We start from the raw sequence: 16,612 nt of genomic DNA, 5'->3' as shown, positions 1-16,612 counted from the left end.
TTAAGGTAGAGGTCTGCATTCATGTTGGAGTCCTGGGGGGTGGGGGTCCCATTTCAATATTTCTCCTCCATGGGAGCAGGTGGTTAACCAATCCAGTGACTGCTGGAGCAGGAGAAAAATACCGCAAATTAATGAAAAAAGATTTAAAAAAATCATGCAGTAATTACCATGCAGTAATTATCATAAAAGGAAATAGTTAAATAAATAGTTGCGCTGCAGAAATGAACCTTCATTTTAAAAGTGTAGTTTCTGAATATTCTCGGCTCTAAGCCCAGACATCCTCCACGCTTTAACCAGCCTCCATCTCACTGCCTCTCTGAGCCCCACCATCACACCCAGGGGAGCACTATAAATAACGGCATGAGCTCATCCCAAATGGTAATTAATTACAGGCTGGGGATCCCTGCTGAAGAGCAGGCGGTGGGCTATTATGACAGCCCCCTTCCTCCAGACCCTCCATCACCTGTTGAGCCCATGCTGAGCAATTTTTCCCACCCGTAACCCGAGACTCAGCCTTGTTCTGGAGTGGAATGACCACTGTGAAACCCAGGATGTCCTGCACGAAGCAGTAGGGGAGCAGCAATCGTCCGTAGTCCATCTCTCTGTCCTCGTCTCCCTCTAGCTGCAGGACGGAACTCTCCGGAGAACTTCAGCCTCACATCTGAATGTGTTTAATGCTACACTTCCTTTTACACACTGAACTCAATTAGGGAGCTATCGACTACAAAAACAGGCTGGACTTAGCTTAGAAGTGGGTTTTCTTCAAGGTTCCCTACTACGCTTTGGCCGTGTAGCATTCCAGCTGCTTGAAATTCAAGAAGAGAGGGTTTGTTTTAAAATAACATTTCACTGAAGAACATGTTCCTACAGAACGTTTCACATTTTATCATTTTCATTTGGGATCCTTTATTTTTATAAGTGTTTTCTATGCTCTGTATGGATCTCCCAGCAGATCCACCTTCCCTCTTTCTAAATTTACATAGTGCACTTTCTGCAGTGCTCAACCTGGAGTCGCAACAACAGAGGCTCTATTCTCACTATTACAGGTTTATGGATCATCACAATGATTTCAAAGCTGTAATTTTCAGGTAAAAACACTACCTAGGGCGGCACGGTGGTGCAGCAGGTAGTGTCGTAGTCACACAGCTCCAGGGGCCTGGAGGTTGTGGATTCGATTCCCGCTCCGGGTGACTGTCTGTGAGGAGTGTGGTGTGTTCTCTCTGTGTCTGCGTGGGTTTCCTCCAGGTGACTGTCTGTGAGGAGTGTGGTGTGTTCTCCCTGTGTCTGCGTGGGTTTCCTCTGGGTGACTGTCTGTGAGGAGTGTGGTGTGTTCTCCCTGTGTCTGCCTGGGGTTTCCTCCGGGTGACTGTCTGTGAGGAGTGTGGTGTGTTCTCTCTGTGTCTGCGTGGGTTTTCTCCGGGTGACTGTCTGTGAGGAGTGTGGTGTGTTCTCTCTGTGTCTGCGTGGGTTTCCTCCGGGTGACTGTCTGTGAGGAGTGTGGTGTGTTCTTCCTGTGTCTGCGTGGGTTTCCTCCGGGTGACTGTCTGTGAGGAGTGTGGTGTGTTCTCCCTGTGTCTGCGTGGGTTTCCTCCGGGTGACTGTCTGTGAGGAGTGTGGTGTGTTCTCCCTGTGTCTGCGTGGGTTTCCTCCGGGTGACTGTCTGTGAGGAGTGTGGTGTGTTCTCCCTGTGTCTGCGTGGGTTTCCTCCGGGTGCTCCTGTTTCCTCCCGCAGTCCAAAAACACACGTTGGTAGGTGGATTGGTGACTCAAAAGTGTCCGTAGGTGTGAGTGAATGTGTGAGTGTGTGAGTGAATGTGTGTGTGTGTTGCCCTGTGAAGGACTGGCGCCCCCTCCAGTGTGTATTCCCGCCTTGCGCCCAATGATTCCAGGTAGGCTCTAGACCAACCGCAACCCTGAACTGGATAAGGGTTACAGATAATGAATGAACACTACCTAGTGTTGCATTAATGTCCAAGTGGTGGTTTCGCTACTTTTTCTAAAACCCTGTTTTTGGACAGGAATCGTTTTGCATGAGGAGGGGGGGTGATGAAAGTTTACCACAGGAAGTCTGTAATATTTATGGATGATTCACATGGGATAAAATATCTTAGTATAAATGACAGATACCAGAAGTACATACTTAATAAAGGGACAGGTTAGACAGTGTCAGTGTAACTGTGTGCTTATAAACAGAGAGAAGATGGCTTTCAGTTTTGTAAAATATAAAGCACAAACAATAGACTTTTGTGTCCGAGAAACACTTCCAAACATGAAGAAGCGATTATGATAAATTACATCAACAACTTTCAACTCATTTCTGTTCAAAACTCTAGGTAAACACTGTAAAGTGGATCGCAGCTCGGCTGAAAACCAGTGAATTGTGTTTGAGCGATATTTATGTAAACACACGATGTGTGTCCCAATTCTATCTACTCTGAGCTCTCCGACCCCTTCAACACTTGAACTCTTGCGACCCTTTTGCTCACAAACAACTACGTCATCAATTGTTGGTGATTTAAATATCCCAGACTCATTTTTTAGGTCCCAAAAAAGGATTAATGGTCACCATAACAGTGGGAGACATATTATCAGCTTTAGCAAAAAGCTCAGAATGTCTTTTTGATTCGTTGCACAGCCATAGTTCAAACTACTGGTACATAACCATTCTGCCTGGGACACCATAATTCAAGAAGCTGGCGTCAACTATCCCCTGTCAACACCATCTTGATGACATTCTTGACACATATTTCACATATATGTAAATAAATACCGGGAGAGGTAAACATAACTGAAGCTAAATGTCTCCTTAAACGCCTACATCTTTGAGAAAGAAAAACTGGGATGATTTCTGCAGCTTCTTTTACCAAAGGTGGCAAAAAAGCAGATTGCAGACTGTTAAAATGACTCACACAGAGCTTTGGCTTATTTAGTCAAATTGGAGCAATCCTAGCTCCCCCTGCCCTCTCTCATCCCACCCAGCCCTAAAGCTATAAACAGGAAATCTACCCTAATGAGGTACCACTGCCCTAAACTAACACCATTCAAGCATAGAGTCCCACAGCAGCTGAGCTTAAGAGAAAACCAACAAGGGTCTAACGTAACCACCCCCCGGGGGCAGATTTATGAGCCACTTGTTCCAATTGTTGTTGCATGTATACAACAAAACAATGGCACTTCAGTAAACAGTCACTTAAATGCCAGGAATATCAATGCATAGGTATTCTCCCAGTTCATTGCAGCGTGAAACCTTTATATAACCCTTATTGGATAAAGTGTTTAAGCAGCACTGCTGTGTCTGATCCACTCGTACCAGCAAACTAACACAACACGACTACGTCAGTGTCACTGCAGTGCAGAGAGTGATCCACCACCACATCACACCTGCTCTGTGGGGGTCCTGACCATTGGAGTACAGTGAGAAAGGGAGCTAACAAAGTATGCAGAGCAACAGGTGGACTACATTGTGGTCAGTGGAGCTGAGAGAATGGACAGTGAGTGTAGAAACAAGGAGGTGGTCCTAATGTTATGGTTGATTGGTGTATGTTCCTATAAGAAAACATATATCATGATATATATATATATATAAAATTTAACCCATAAGAGCCCATGGTGGCAAATTTTTAATGAGGTCTAGATTGTTCCCTACACAGCTTTATCCTTCAGTTCAAATCATGATGTCCCTAAGTGACATTTACTGAACATACTGGGTGCAGTCACATGACATTGTGTGTTTCCTCATTTATAGAATGATGCTGTGCTTAGTGAGAACATAGAGACCATAGAAATGCTTATTTCTGCTAACATTTTTAACAATACAGATGCTTTACTAACCTGATTTATGTCACATACGACCCATTCTGTTCCTATTTCACAAACAAAATGTTGAAATGCAAGTTACCACATAGTTGTTGTGATCTTTAAGTTACAGTGGGGGAAATAATTAGAGAATACTATAAGAAATGTTAAAAAAAGTGTTCCATGTCATTCCTTTGGTCTGTTGCTGGGCTCTTAGGGGTTAATCATCATTAACAATGAATTCCTTATATTTTAACACTGTGGTATTGAAATTAAGTCAGACCTAAAGTATGATGCAGTTTTTACTGATTGATGGAAAGAAGACAGTCCTCTGTTTCACAGGGCAATTTGATATTGCGAGGGGGAAGTGTGTATCCTCACTTTCTCAGACTTAAAATTCCTCACACACCCCCATTCTGCTTCCAACCCCCACAAACCCAGAACCTAAGAACCCTTCCTCTTCCTCTTCCAGTCCCTCCATTCCTCTTTCCTCAGAAGACTGTATTTCTTTCTCCCAGGCTCAAAGGAAGTGGAGCTTCTATTTATATGTACCCCCCATGTCTGATTGTCCTCATCTGCACCCCAAACATCTCAAAGATTTGCTCCTTAAATATAAGAGTATCGCTGATCGTGTGTACACTGGTCTTAGTGTTTTATCAGTTACTACCTAAATCTATCTCTCAACACCATTCATCCACAGACAAGGACCACCACAACACAAGGTCATCACTGATGAGATACTCTTTGGCAGTGTAACATTCTCAAACATGGCAGTGGTATGTTAGTGTATGAGGAGGTGGTGGGAGTAAATCACACACAGCACCCACCAATGCTGGCATTTTTAAACACTGCAGACATTATTCTCTCCGGCTCTGTTCTTAATTAGGTGCATGTGTTGTAACTGTCATGTTTGTTAAAGAGAAATAATACATTTATATACATTTTGATTTTGAGCAACTCAGGGTTCAAATAATAAACACCTCCATGTTCCAGCATCAACAAGTTTTTAAAAGATAAATGGAGAGTTTATGTAGAAGGTAGAAGAAGAAACAGGAGCTCTATGAGATTTAAACACTGTGTTTACATCACTATTTAAAACTGCTAATACATCACTAGGCTCTGTAAAAAGAGGGAGCTTTTCTAGCATAGACCATGCCCAGAGAAGCGTGGGAGAGGGGGGCGAACTCAGAAGGTTTGGCTTGGAGTTCAAGGTGGTTTGGAGGCGTGCACGTAGAACCATCCCTACAGGGGGACAGAGTGAGGGTGAAGGGGTATAAATGGAGGTGTGGAGAGGTAATTGGGGCATGGTCTGGCTCCCAAAACTATGTCACATGGTGACTTCGCTATGGGAGGAAGTTGTGGCCAAATTTGGTGCAATGATGAAGTAGCATTAAAATAGTGAACAGGTTACATTTCTGTGTGCATTAACGTCCACTACAAACATATCGACTGGTTTCGTAACTGTGGCTGTGGTAACCAGGGATTTGCAGTGTTTACAAGTTTTACTCACTCTCCAAACCTCCTAGATTTTCCTTCTGAGGTTTAATAAGTAATGTCGGCAGTCGTGGTACTGCACGTAGGGTTGCTGTCACTCAGCTGCAGAGTCCATGGGTCCTGGGTTCAGGCTTCTTCAAGTCACTGCCTCTGAGGAGTTTATAGTGTTCTCCCTGTGTCTGCTTGGATTTCCACCACTTCTCACACAGTCCAGAAACAAATGTTGGTAGGTGGATTGTCTGTGTGAATCTGTGCCCAGCCGGTGTGTGGGCGAGTGTGTAACACCACATAAGAGTCCTTGGGCAAGACTCTTATCTGTCTTACCTGTAAATCTTAGATTGACCTCATATCTCTCCCTCAATATGGCCATTCATAGTATCACTAATTCAGTTCCTGTTTTAGAAAACTGACAGTAAACCTATTCTGTTTCGCTGTACTGAATAATCCCAGCCCTCTGCTCTGTGTGAGGAAACATTACAAGTTTACATGAGTACATATTTTTAGATAGGGGAAGGATACCATTCAGACATTACACAGGCTTTTTCTTGGTCTTCTAGTGATCAAAAGATATCTTTTCTTCTATCTTGTCTGTGTCCATGAGGTCCATAAAACTCTCCACCCACACTTTGAAATCACCCTTTTCCAAGCTGCTTGTCTGACCACAATCTTGATGTGGTGTCAAGGCCTTCAAGCCTCCCTAAAAGTCAAATTCTGCGTTCGAGCTTTCCCATGGACGGCGTTTCTCATGAAAAACCAGCTTTTCTCACAAACGCCACCCTTCAGGAACTTCTCACTCAAGCGAGCTCTCCCCCCGTCCACCTCTTATCTCCTCACGTCATGCAGTGATCAAGGCATGATCTCACCGCACGAAAACTGAAGCCAGCTGAAAGTGAGACAGATTTCCTCCCTAAAAAAAAAAAAAAGAAATTGCAATAGCAGCCATGTCTCTCAGCTGGAGGATTCCTTTGGCACTTGCCATCTTGTATCCCAGATGAACGCTCTGTATGCATTACTCATCACGCATCTATTTGACCCCAGAGCCCGAGGCTTTCATAGGCAAAAATTATTAAGCGCATGAAGCATTAATGAGATGATGTCATCGCTACCAAATCTCCCACTGCTGTCCGCTGACATCACCGTGTAAAATTCATGTCCGATGGGGCCTGAGAACCGACAAATTCAGCAAGGCCTAGCACACTACAGAGCCAACTGAACCCTCATTTAGATCATGCACATGGGTTTTGGCTCTTGACAAAGCACATTCACATGTTTATGATGAAATGGTGTCCAGGTACAGGAGCATTTTGGAGTTCTACAATTACAGCCTGTAGTCCATCTGTTGCCCTGAATCCCCCCTTTAATTCTGTTGGTGTTGGTGGTGGATCATTCTCAGCACTGCATTGACACTTGATTGATGTTTTGATGGTGTGTTAGTGTGTGTTGTGCTCGTACCAATGGATCAGACACAGTCCCCCAACCAAAAACGTCCAGCCCACAGCGTCCTGTGTCACTGATGAAGGACTAGAGGACGAGCGACACACACTGTGCAGCGACAGATGAGCTACTGTCTCTGACTCTACATCTACAAGGTGGACCAACGAGGGAGGAGTGTCTCAGAGAGTGGACAGAGAGTGGACACAGGGTTTAAAAACTCCAGCAGCACTGCTGTGTCTGATCCACTCTACACCAGCACAACACACACTAACACACCACCACCACGTCAGTGTCACAGCAGCGCTGAGAATGATCCACCACCACATCACACCTGCTCTGTGGGGGTCCTGAACGCTGAAGAACAGGGAGAAAAAGGCCTATCAAAGTATGCAGAGCAACAGATGAACTACAGTCTGTAACTGTAGGACTACAAAGTGCTCTTTTATGTTCGGTGGGACTAATACAATGAAAAATGAGTGAAGTGTAGTCCATGTCTGTCATGAAGTCTCTGTCCCCTCTTTAAGCACTACTTTGTTATGAATTAAAGGCTCTGTTGTTTAGGGCTTTAGGGGATTAACGAAGCCTTTACCTCCCTGTCAAAATACATCATTAAACTATGTAGAGTATCCACTGGACACTTTAATTTTCCTCTCTATGCAGCTGAGCCTAATTTTAGCTGACGTGTAAACTATGCAGGATGGAGAGTACATTCCTGCTGGCGATGTTTCACATTAGAATTAAGAATCCGCTCAAGAATTTGCAAAAGCAGCAGAAAGCCAGCGCGGGAGAGATGAGAAACAGACTGCCGATCACTGGCAGAGAGACAAATATGTACCGTGTGTACAACACGATGTTTTCAAATGATCCTGTTGTTAGGGAAGTTCCTCTACACATGGTGAAAGTTTCTTATAGAGCAGCCGCAGTACAGGAAAGGCATGGTGAACTGTTATTCAGGCAAAGTACAGCTGTTTTTTATGTGCGTTTGTGTCCTGGAGGCATAGCTGAGCCATGTTGTCATGTTCTGCCTTTGTTTAGTTTCTTCTTTCTTCTCTCTCTCTCACTCACGCTTTGATAGCATTGTTCTGTTCCCAGTGACATAATCAGCTTCATATGGTTATAATTTAGTGGCACCAGTCCTTCAAACGTACTCAGCCCATGCACATTGCTTACTAATCTTCAGTGCTTGTCATTTTCAGTATTCTGACCTTAAAATTACAGCTTCAGAATCATTGTGATGCTTCAATGAGCAATAATCAGGCGAACTGAGGCTCTGTCATTGTTAATGCGGACTCAGCACTGCAGAAACTGCACTATGTGACTAAGTAAGATTTGCTATTTTGGTTCGCAGAGGTGCAGAGTGTAATTCACTTTTACGGCACTGTTCTGAAATCAAGAAGGAGGGAAAAGGGAGGGGTGTGATTCCTAACACCCTCCAAAAGTTACATAGTGCAGTTTCTGTAGTGCTGAGGCCATACATTGACTATGTATTGAGGCTCACATGCAGTATGTCACCACTATTTTGTCTGGATCCGGACGTAATAAATTAATGAGAATATGTCTCAGTTAATTCAGTTAAAGGAGACATTCATAATTTTAGTCCAAAAAAAAAAGTAATAAAAATCTGTGGATGGATCTGTTTTCCCTCCATTTGCTGCGCTCCAGTCTGTTTGCGTGCTCCAAGTGGATCTAAAGCGTTTACGAAGGCCAAGTGTCTGTAAATGGGTTTAAAAAAAAAAACACAGTGTCTCAGTCCGTTAGGCTAGGCTTCCTCTCCCTGTGCTCTCTGGAAATATCTTGGATGATCTTGGAAATGAAGGGAAAACAAACACAGGATCCTTGACCAGTTTAGATAACTCAGCTGAAGTTATCTCGGTTCACTGGAAAAAAACTTTTATTCTTGGAGCCACTGAAGGTAAAAGTGGAAGAGATCAGCCAGGACCTAAATGAAAGAAGACAGTCCCAGAGATCATGAGCAGGCCATTGAGATGTTTATGTGTTCGTTGTAATGCTTTGAAAATACAATGTAGTTGCTGGGTCAGTAAAGTACTTAGTGATTAGTGATAGTAATAATGCAATCACTTTCCCTTTAACACACACCTACTCTGTTGTTACACCATGGAGAAAAATTGAGCTCATCTTTTTCCATGTACAATTTGTTAGTCATACACTAGTCCTGCTTTAGTGGTCTGTTTCTGACCACAGGAACACTGCTGACTGGATATTTTTGGATAGTTGACTGTCCCCCTCCCTGCAGTGACACTGAGGTGATCTAAAAAAAAAAAAAAAACAGCAACACCGCTGTGTCCATGGTTGGTGGTAATAACGGATGTGGTGGTGGTGTAAATGTATACAAACAACATGGTGCATGTAGCTGTATATGATAAATACACATGATTAATTGCCTAGTGAAGTAAACTGGACAGAAATAGAACGTATAGAAAGAGCATGGAGACACAGAGTATGCAGAATTTTGCATTATTTTTGCCCCAAATAGGACTTGAGAGGACAGGTCACTTCCTGTTTTTCTGCTTTATGTCACCAAGAGTAACTTTATTTTTTTTAAAACAAATCTAAGCCTGAAGGTAATACAAGGATAAACACAAACTGCTCCAAAACACTGTGAACACAATTCACTACTGTAAACTATTACACCAAAGACCACAATCTGGCCACTGTTGAGCACATGATCGTCAGTCTTGTGCAATATAAAACATACTATGGAAGATGATTGGAGGCTTGTTGTACAGCTTTTTTTTTTAAAAATAATAAAAATATAAAAAAAAAATAAAAGCATTGTAGTCTGCTTTGTCCACATTCGTGTTTTTTCAGCTGTCATTGGCAGGCGCTGTGTTTTTCTTCTCTCAGCCATTGTTACTTGTGTGTCGCTTGAGTGAGACGTGAGCGCTTGCCTCAGTTACTCAGAAAAAAAAAATAAGAAATTCCCAGGGTTAATCTGAGTGCATGATGAATGGAAAAATCACGCTCAGGGGCTTATGTTCTGTGATTTGTGATTCACGGCGCTAACAGACGAAGGAATTCTGAGTGTGTAGTTACGTGTAGCCGTATTTATTCTGCTACCAGGCTGTTGTTTGATGGTGCTGCAGGAAGGGAGTTATAGCAGTTGCTACAAAACACAAAACATAGCAACACTACAGTGGTACAATCTTGCCAAATACAGATCATATACACACATCCTCTCGATCTCTATACTTTTCTATCTAGTGTGTATTATGGCATTGTATTTACTTGAGAAGTAGTAAACCATACGCCCTCTTTTCCTCAGACATGTACTCTTTTTGGGAAGTAAAAAGCCTGTCCAGCTGGGATTTCTAAATCATCAAACATGTCTGGGATTTTGCTGTCTGCAGCCTTCCCCCGTCCCAATCCTCGTCCTAAGCCCTTCTGTGAAGTGTGCATCATGAGGACATTTTGTTTTCGGCTTTTACACAACAGACATTTTACATAACAGTTAGTTACACAAATACAAGGACACGTTTGACCATTACTGGCTGTTTGACAGGTGAATCTAGGGTGACCCGACATCCTCTTTTACCGGGACATGTCCTCTTTTACCCGGACATATCCTCTTTTTTAGACTTAAAAAATGTCCAGGCCGAATTTCACAAACGTCCGGGATGTTGTTTTTCTAGAGCTTACATAGAACTTCGAGAAGTTTCGTTCACAAACTAGTCCCGCCCTCCCCTACTCCGATTGGTTCGCTTGAGTGAGAAGGGGGCGTGGTGAAGTAGCCTAAAATCTTCTGATTGGACGGTCTGACTGTAGAGCTACCGTTATTGGTCGATAACCTTCTCTGTAAACATTTAATTGGTCAGTCTGCACGTCAGTAGTCCTCGTTTACGTCAGGCAAAGCTCATGTACCCACCCTCATCTCGAGCAGCTATGCTGAAACGTAAATGTAAGTTCTCGGATGAATTAAAAAAGAAATTCCCATGTTTTGTGTAGCAAATGGAGGTGTAAAGGACCTAAAAGCACACATAGGTTTAGCATACAACGGCAGCGAGGGGTGAGAGCTCATCATTTAACTCAATTCTTATCATTCGCTCTTTCATACATTTTCTGTAACCATTTCATCCTCTTTAGGGTACTGAGTGAGCAGAGCTGGGCAGAGTTTAGTAGGGTAGGTACGATGTAGTGAAAAAGCACCATACAATTACCACACGATTACCTAAGGCACAAGGAGCAGGCAAAGAGAGAAAATAGACAACAACAGCACCCAGAAAACTGAGAAAAAGGACGAACAACAAGATCACTAAGAATAACACTGAACAACCAGAAAGTCTGTCAAAGACTGAGACAAGGCACGGAGCTTTTAAAGACCAGCCTGGGAACACCTGGGGCAGTAGAATGAGGACAAGGGGGCGTGGCTAGTAAGAACACACGGGACCATGGAAGGATGACATGCACAAGGAGAAACTAAAGACAGTCCAAAGCATGCAAGCGAAAGGCAGAAATGAGACATAGCCATAGAACCTGAACCTGCAAATCCACTGAAGCTAAGCAGGTTCGGACCTGGACAGAACTTGGGAGATGGGAAGCCTTCAAGGAAAGCTTGACTGGCTGCTGCGGATCCCAATGCCCAAGTGCAGTGATGGGGACGCTGTACTGAACAAAAGGCACCATCCTTTGGATGAAGCATAAAACCAAGGTTTTGACATAATGAGGACTTTAAAGATCTCTACAGTTCCTCCAAAAAAGTAGAGGTTTTACCATGATATCTCCCCAAATCTAACACCATGATCACGCCGGGCTTCTTAATCACTCTTCAAGGAACTGGCTCCGTCATTCCTTAAAGAACTTTGAGAGTCTAGAAAAGCACTTTAATGTAACTATCATCAGCAGCATTTGTCCACATCTTCACATGTGGCTGTAAATAAACAGTAAATTTACAGAACAATGTCAACTTTTCCATTTCATCTCTCCTCATTATTCATTCCTGAATCCCGTCCTCCATCCCGCTCCAGAGGGAGGCATAATGTCTGCTCAGAGTTCAACATTTGGACTTAAACTCTATGCAACTGTTGCGTCATTCGTGACACGGAGGAAGCAGAGAGACTGAGTAAAGGACAGCCCCAGGCAGCAGTTATGAATAGTGCCATTTAAACACAATCAGGCCCTGTGAAGCACTAATGATGGCAAGCTGGCTGTGTGCTGGCGTCATAAGGACAATGTATTCCTTCCATGACTAAACTGTAGGTTCTTTTCTTTCCAATCTGGGTTTTAAAAGTCTGATTTAGGGAAGAAGAAAAAAACAGTCCTGATTTGTCGCTACAAAGTCACAAAGCTTCATTTTTAAAATGGTAATGAGTCAATTTTAGCACAAAAGACAGGCAGCAATATTAAGTAAAGTGATGGTTTTCATCAAATTACACACAGGTCCCTGTAATGGCAGCGCTCCAGAGAATACTTCTGGCAGATTTATTTTTAATAGTGTAGACTGATGAGAAGGTTCAGCTGAACCATGTCACACGCTCCTTCAGCCGTTTATCTACAGTTGCCTGTTTAGCTGCAGTGACGCTTACTGCGTCTATTTCTGGGAAGCTATCAGCCAAAATGACCAGCCTGTTGAAAGTCTGTACTAAGCCTGGGTCTCCTATAATTAGCACTCACCTTCAGTCTGTTGAGTACTTAATTCCACAGGCTTGCTTTCCCTTAAAACCTGTTCTTTTCTTCCTATCCTCCTTCTCTCTCTCTCTCTCTCTCTCTCTCTCTCTCTCCTCTCTCTCTCTTTCTTCATTAGTTTTATTCAGAGCGTCAGTAGATACCTCGTCTTCTGTTTTCATGGAAAAATCATCAGGGATTGTATTTGAAAGAGGAAGAGGGAAAAGAAAGGGGCAATTAGAAGAGCTGCCCAGATTTGGCCAGGCGACATACGCGGATATTAACGGAGATGAATGAGACGAGCAGAATATTCCACAGAATCTCTCATTACACTGAGAGGCTACTGTACACTGTAACCAACAGAAACGCTATTCCCACATCTGATGACTGAGGCCCTAAATTCAGAATCCAAGATGGCTGCCTGCATGTCAACCGTGTTAAAGCAGCGGTTTTATTCGGTTTATTAGTGTTCCTATTTATTTACGTCTGATTAAATCAGTCATAGAAACTGCGGATGTGTTTACATGGCGTTTGAATGTGTAAAATACCACATAACAAACGGCTATCAACTGCTATTGCTAACAATGTTAAAAGGGAACAAGCTGAAAATGAGAACCTATGGCGCTGGTTTTTCTGAATGATGCCATGTGACGTCATTCCCAGCTCCGACATCCGATTTTTGAAATAAATGGAATACAGCTGTGTTCACACTAGACACACACACACTTTAAAACTCATTTGTTCATCTAATATTTGCTGGTTTCAACTTTAACCTTCTTCACATTCAGAAATCTTACAAACACAATGCAACCGAAAGTGGTTATGCTATTGCTTAACTTTTTTGGCACCTTTATTTCTGAATGTTTTTTTCACATGTAGCATCCAGCTGCACTTTCTGATGTTATCAGAGCTATCAAATGAGTAGCTTCCAACACAAATCATCAGTGCCATTGTTTGCAGCGTTCTAGCTTCACTGCTCTTCACGCGTTAAATCTCTGGCATTTCCTTTAAGCTCTCAGGTATTACTCAGTCAACGGTTCCAGCAATATCAGCGTTCTTTCGGCTCTTCCTGCCATTGGAAAGCACAGCACAATGGCAACGGAGAGACAGGAAGAGGTGAATGAGCCACAACACTCACTGCACATGGAGCTCAGCCATAATTGTTCCCTTTGTCCTGACTCATGACAGCACTGTTGTAACAGCCTCCTTTCTGCTGGCATCTATTCCAACACCATAGTGCTGGGACTCTCTGTACTGCACATTCAGTACCAGCCTTGGTTCAATATTGCTAAACATGATTAAGAAGGGATGTAACTGTTCTGGCCTCGTCCAGATATTTCAAGTTAGTTTTCAACAGTTTTACAGGTACTCCTTCAGTACAAAGCCCTAGCATATAGATATATACCATTTCTGCTGGTGTTCAGTCAGTGAAGCATTCACAACTTTGGTGTTGTTTCGCAAATGCTTCATAGTCTAAAGCTACTGGACTTTATCATGGTCTTAAGGTTCGTGGAAACCCATCCTAGCTGTTCATCTAAAATGTAAGACCTTCAGTCAAGATCCAGAAGGCCGAACACTTCTGTGTTAATGTGTTATAAGTGGATCAGACACAGCAGTGCTGCTGGAGATTTTAAACACTGTGTCCACTCTGCTAAACACTCCTACCTCGTTTGTACACCTTGTAGATGTAAAGTCAGAGACAGTCACTGCACGGTTGACACATGATGCGGTCAGCTGGATGTTTTTGATTGGCGCACTGTTCTCAGTCCAGCAGTGACACTAATGGGTTTACACTCCAGCAGCAACTGCTGTGTCTGATCCACTCATACCAATGCAACACATCACCACCACGTCAGTGTCGCTGCAGCACTGAGAACGATCCACCACCCCAATCATACCTGCTCTGTGTGGGTCCTGACCATTTGAAGAGCAGGGTGAAACAAGGCAAACAAAGTATGCAGAGCATCAGAGGGACAACTGTCTGTAATTGTAGAACTACAACGTGCTCCTGTGTGGTCAGTGGACCTGATAAAATGGACATTTATGGGTGATCTGTGTATATAGGATGTGATATTTAAGGCTTAGCATGCTACAATGGAAAACTCTACTGACCACTGCTAGCACTGGCTCATAATGCCCTGTTGTCTCAGAGAACGGGGTAGTTTATAGGGCACAGTGGGATTGTGTCATTTTACCCAGCTCGCTGCTTCCTGCCATTCATGGAACAGAGGAAAATGCCATTGTTTTTAAGGAAGCAGCACATTTTTATACTGAAACACTGCAAAGTAGAGATGGCAGCATTTATAGTAAAGAAAACTATAGACCAGACTACAAGTAAACATTCATCACTGCTCAAGTTGTTTGTGAAAATAATATTTCTCTTCAGTCTGTAGTGGTTTCAGAGTATGCCTGTCTTTAGTGGATGCTGTACGCAGCCAGGCGTGTCATGGTTAATATGTTAGTGATAGGTAGCAGTGATGCAGCTGACAATGATATGAAAAATATGGCTTATTTAAAATTTAGTCATAAGTATGTTTTCTATGGACACAGACCAGGGGTTTGGTCAATTTGGGAGAGTGTTTTATCTCAGCAAGGCTCCCTAAAATTGCACTTAATGTGGATTGACAATCCACATTGAAATCTCTGCAGTCTAAGCCAAAACACACGTATTCCTCAGGCCTGCCCAATTACAACGGTTTCCCAAACATCTCCCGTCTCCATCCTGAATGACCGTATTGCTATCTAGTGGCACTGGTTTATTTGTTTAAAGCCTTGAGTGTGCTGGTTCACAGCTTGTCCGTGATTGTATCACAGAGCTCCATTATTCAAGGTTTAAGTGCAGAATCAGGCTGCAGGGAGCATTAAGGTGATAGATGACGGAAAAGAGAGCACAGAGGGGTCATGCAGAGTGGCCTTCGCTCACAGCGTGTGTCCGAAGTGTAAATAAACCCAAGCTCGCCTCTGAGCACTGGTCTGGTGAAATAGGTCAAAGGGCCTCCGTTTTTCAAGAACATGCTTTGGAGGAGAATGGATGCAATCGATACAGACCAACAGTGTGAAAACACAGGGCCTAGACAAGGAGACTGTATAGATACATATAAAAGATATAAGATACATATAAAACAAACATATTCTCGTTTAAAAGGGACATATTATAGCCATTTTCACAAGTTAACACAATTCCGGGACCTGCTTTTGTCAAAATAACACAAGGATCAAACACCACAGCACCGTTCTCCCCGCTTGGTTTTATTTTTCTTTACTTTTTTTCCACTGTGTACTTGTATTCTTTTACACTTGTTTTGCTCTGTTCAACCTCATCTTTGAGCTCTCACATAAACACGGATCCAGCGCTGTGCTTGGAGAGACTCAAAGGAGGCAGGGGCCTTCTAAACTGTCTGTACTCTACAGAAGCAGTGCAAAATATGAACGTAGGCAAAACACAAAATGGAGGTATTGTCTTGTTTCACAGTTAGTGTGTGTAATTTTAAGCCAAGTTTTTGACAGAAGTCTTATAATGAATTCCAGTCAATGGATGATAAAAGTCAGCAGACCAGGAAAAGTAACAAAAATAACCCAGCCTTATCCCATATTTTATGGGATACAGACCAATGAATGTAAAGCAATCCATGTTTTAATGAATGTTAAAAGAAAATGTGCAGCAGGACTTATAGAGCATGTGACGTCCACGGGACAATGCTGCCCTCTAGCGGTAGACTCATTATACCATAACTGGCCGTTGAACGGCCATAATCAGCCGTTGAAGATGGTGGATTTCGAGACGGTTTTAGGAACCTGGGGGTCACACATTGCAAATATAGCCATTTTATTTACTATCCAAAGCCTCCAGTGAACCCACATATCTTTAAAGGTTTATATGTAAGGTACATAATTGTAAACGAGTGAGAATGTGTTTACTTTGCTGGCTATTTTCTCTTCATGCAGCTCCCTGCATTGAAAATGTACACTATCGCCTAAAGTATAAACCCGTCCCTAATATTGAATTGTGGTGTTGTAGCCACATTGCTAACAGATTAGCTACATCATGAAATAGCTTTAAAACCTCAGAGACAAATATTAGCGGTAAAACAGGCTAAATTTATAAATGTAGTGACTCTACATTTATATATAATAAAGGCATTGTTCACATTTAAAATCAAAAATCATATTTTATAAAATTCTGAGGATGTTACCTCACCATTTGCTGCTCTCCAGTTTGTTTGCGCTCTCAAAACCAGTCTAATGTGTTTGCGAAGCCTGTACAGTGTCT

Source organism: Hoplias malabaricus, chromosome 5 (assembly GCF_029633855.1).
Source record: "Hoplias malabaricus isolate fHopMal1 chromosome 5, fHopMal1.hap1, whole genome shotgun sequence".
Taxonomy (NCBI): Eukaryota; Metazoa; Chordata; class Actinopteri; order Characiformes; family Erythrinidae; genus Hoplias; species Hoplias malabaricus.
The sequence above is the reverse complement of the archived record's forward strand: the minus strand, read 5'-3'. Positions refer to the sequence as shown.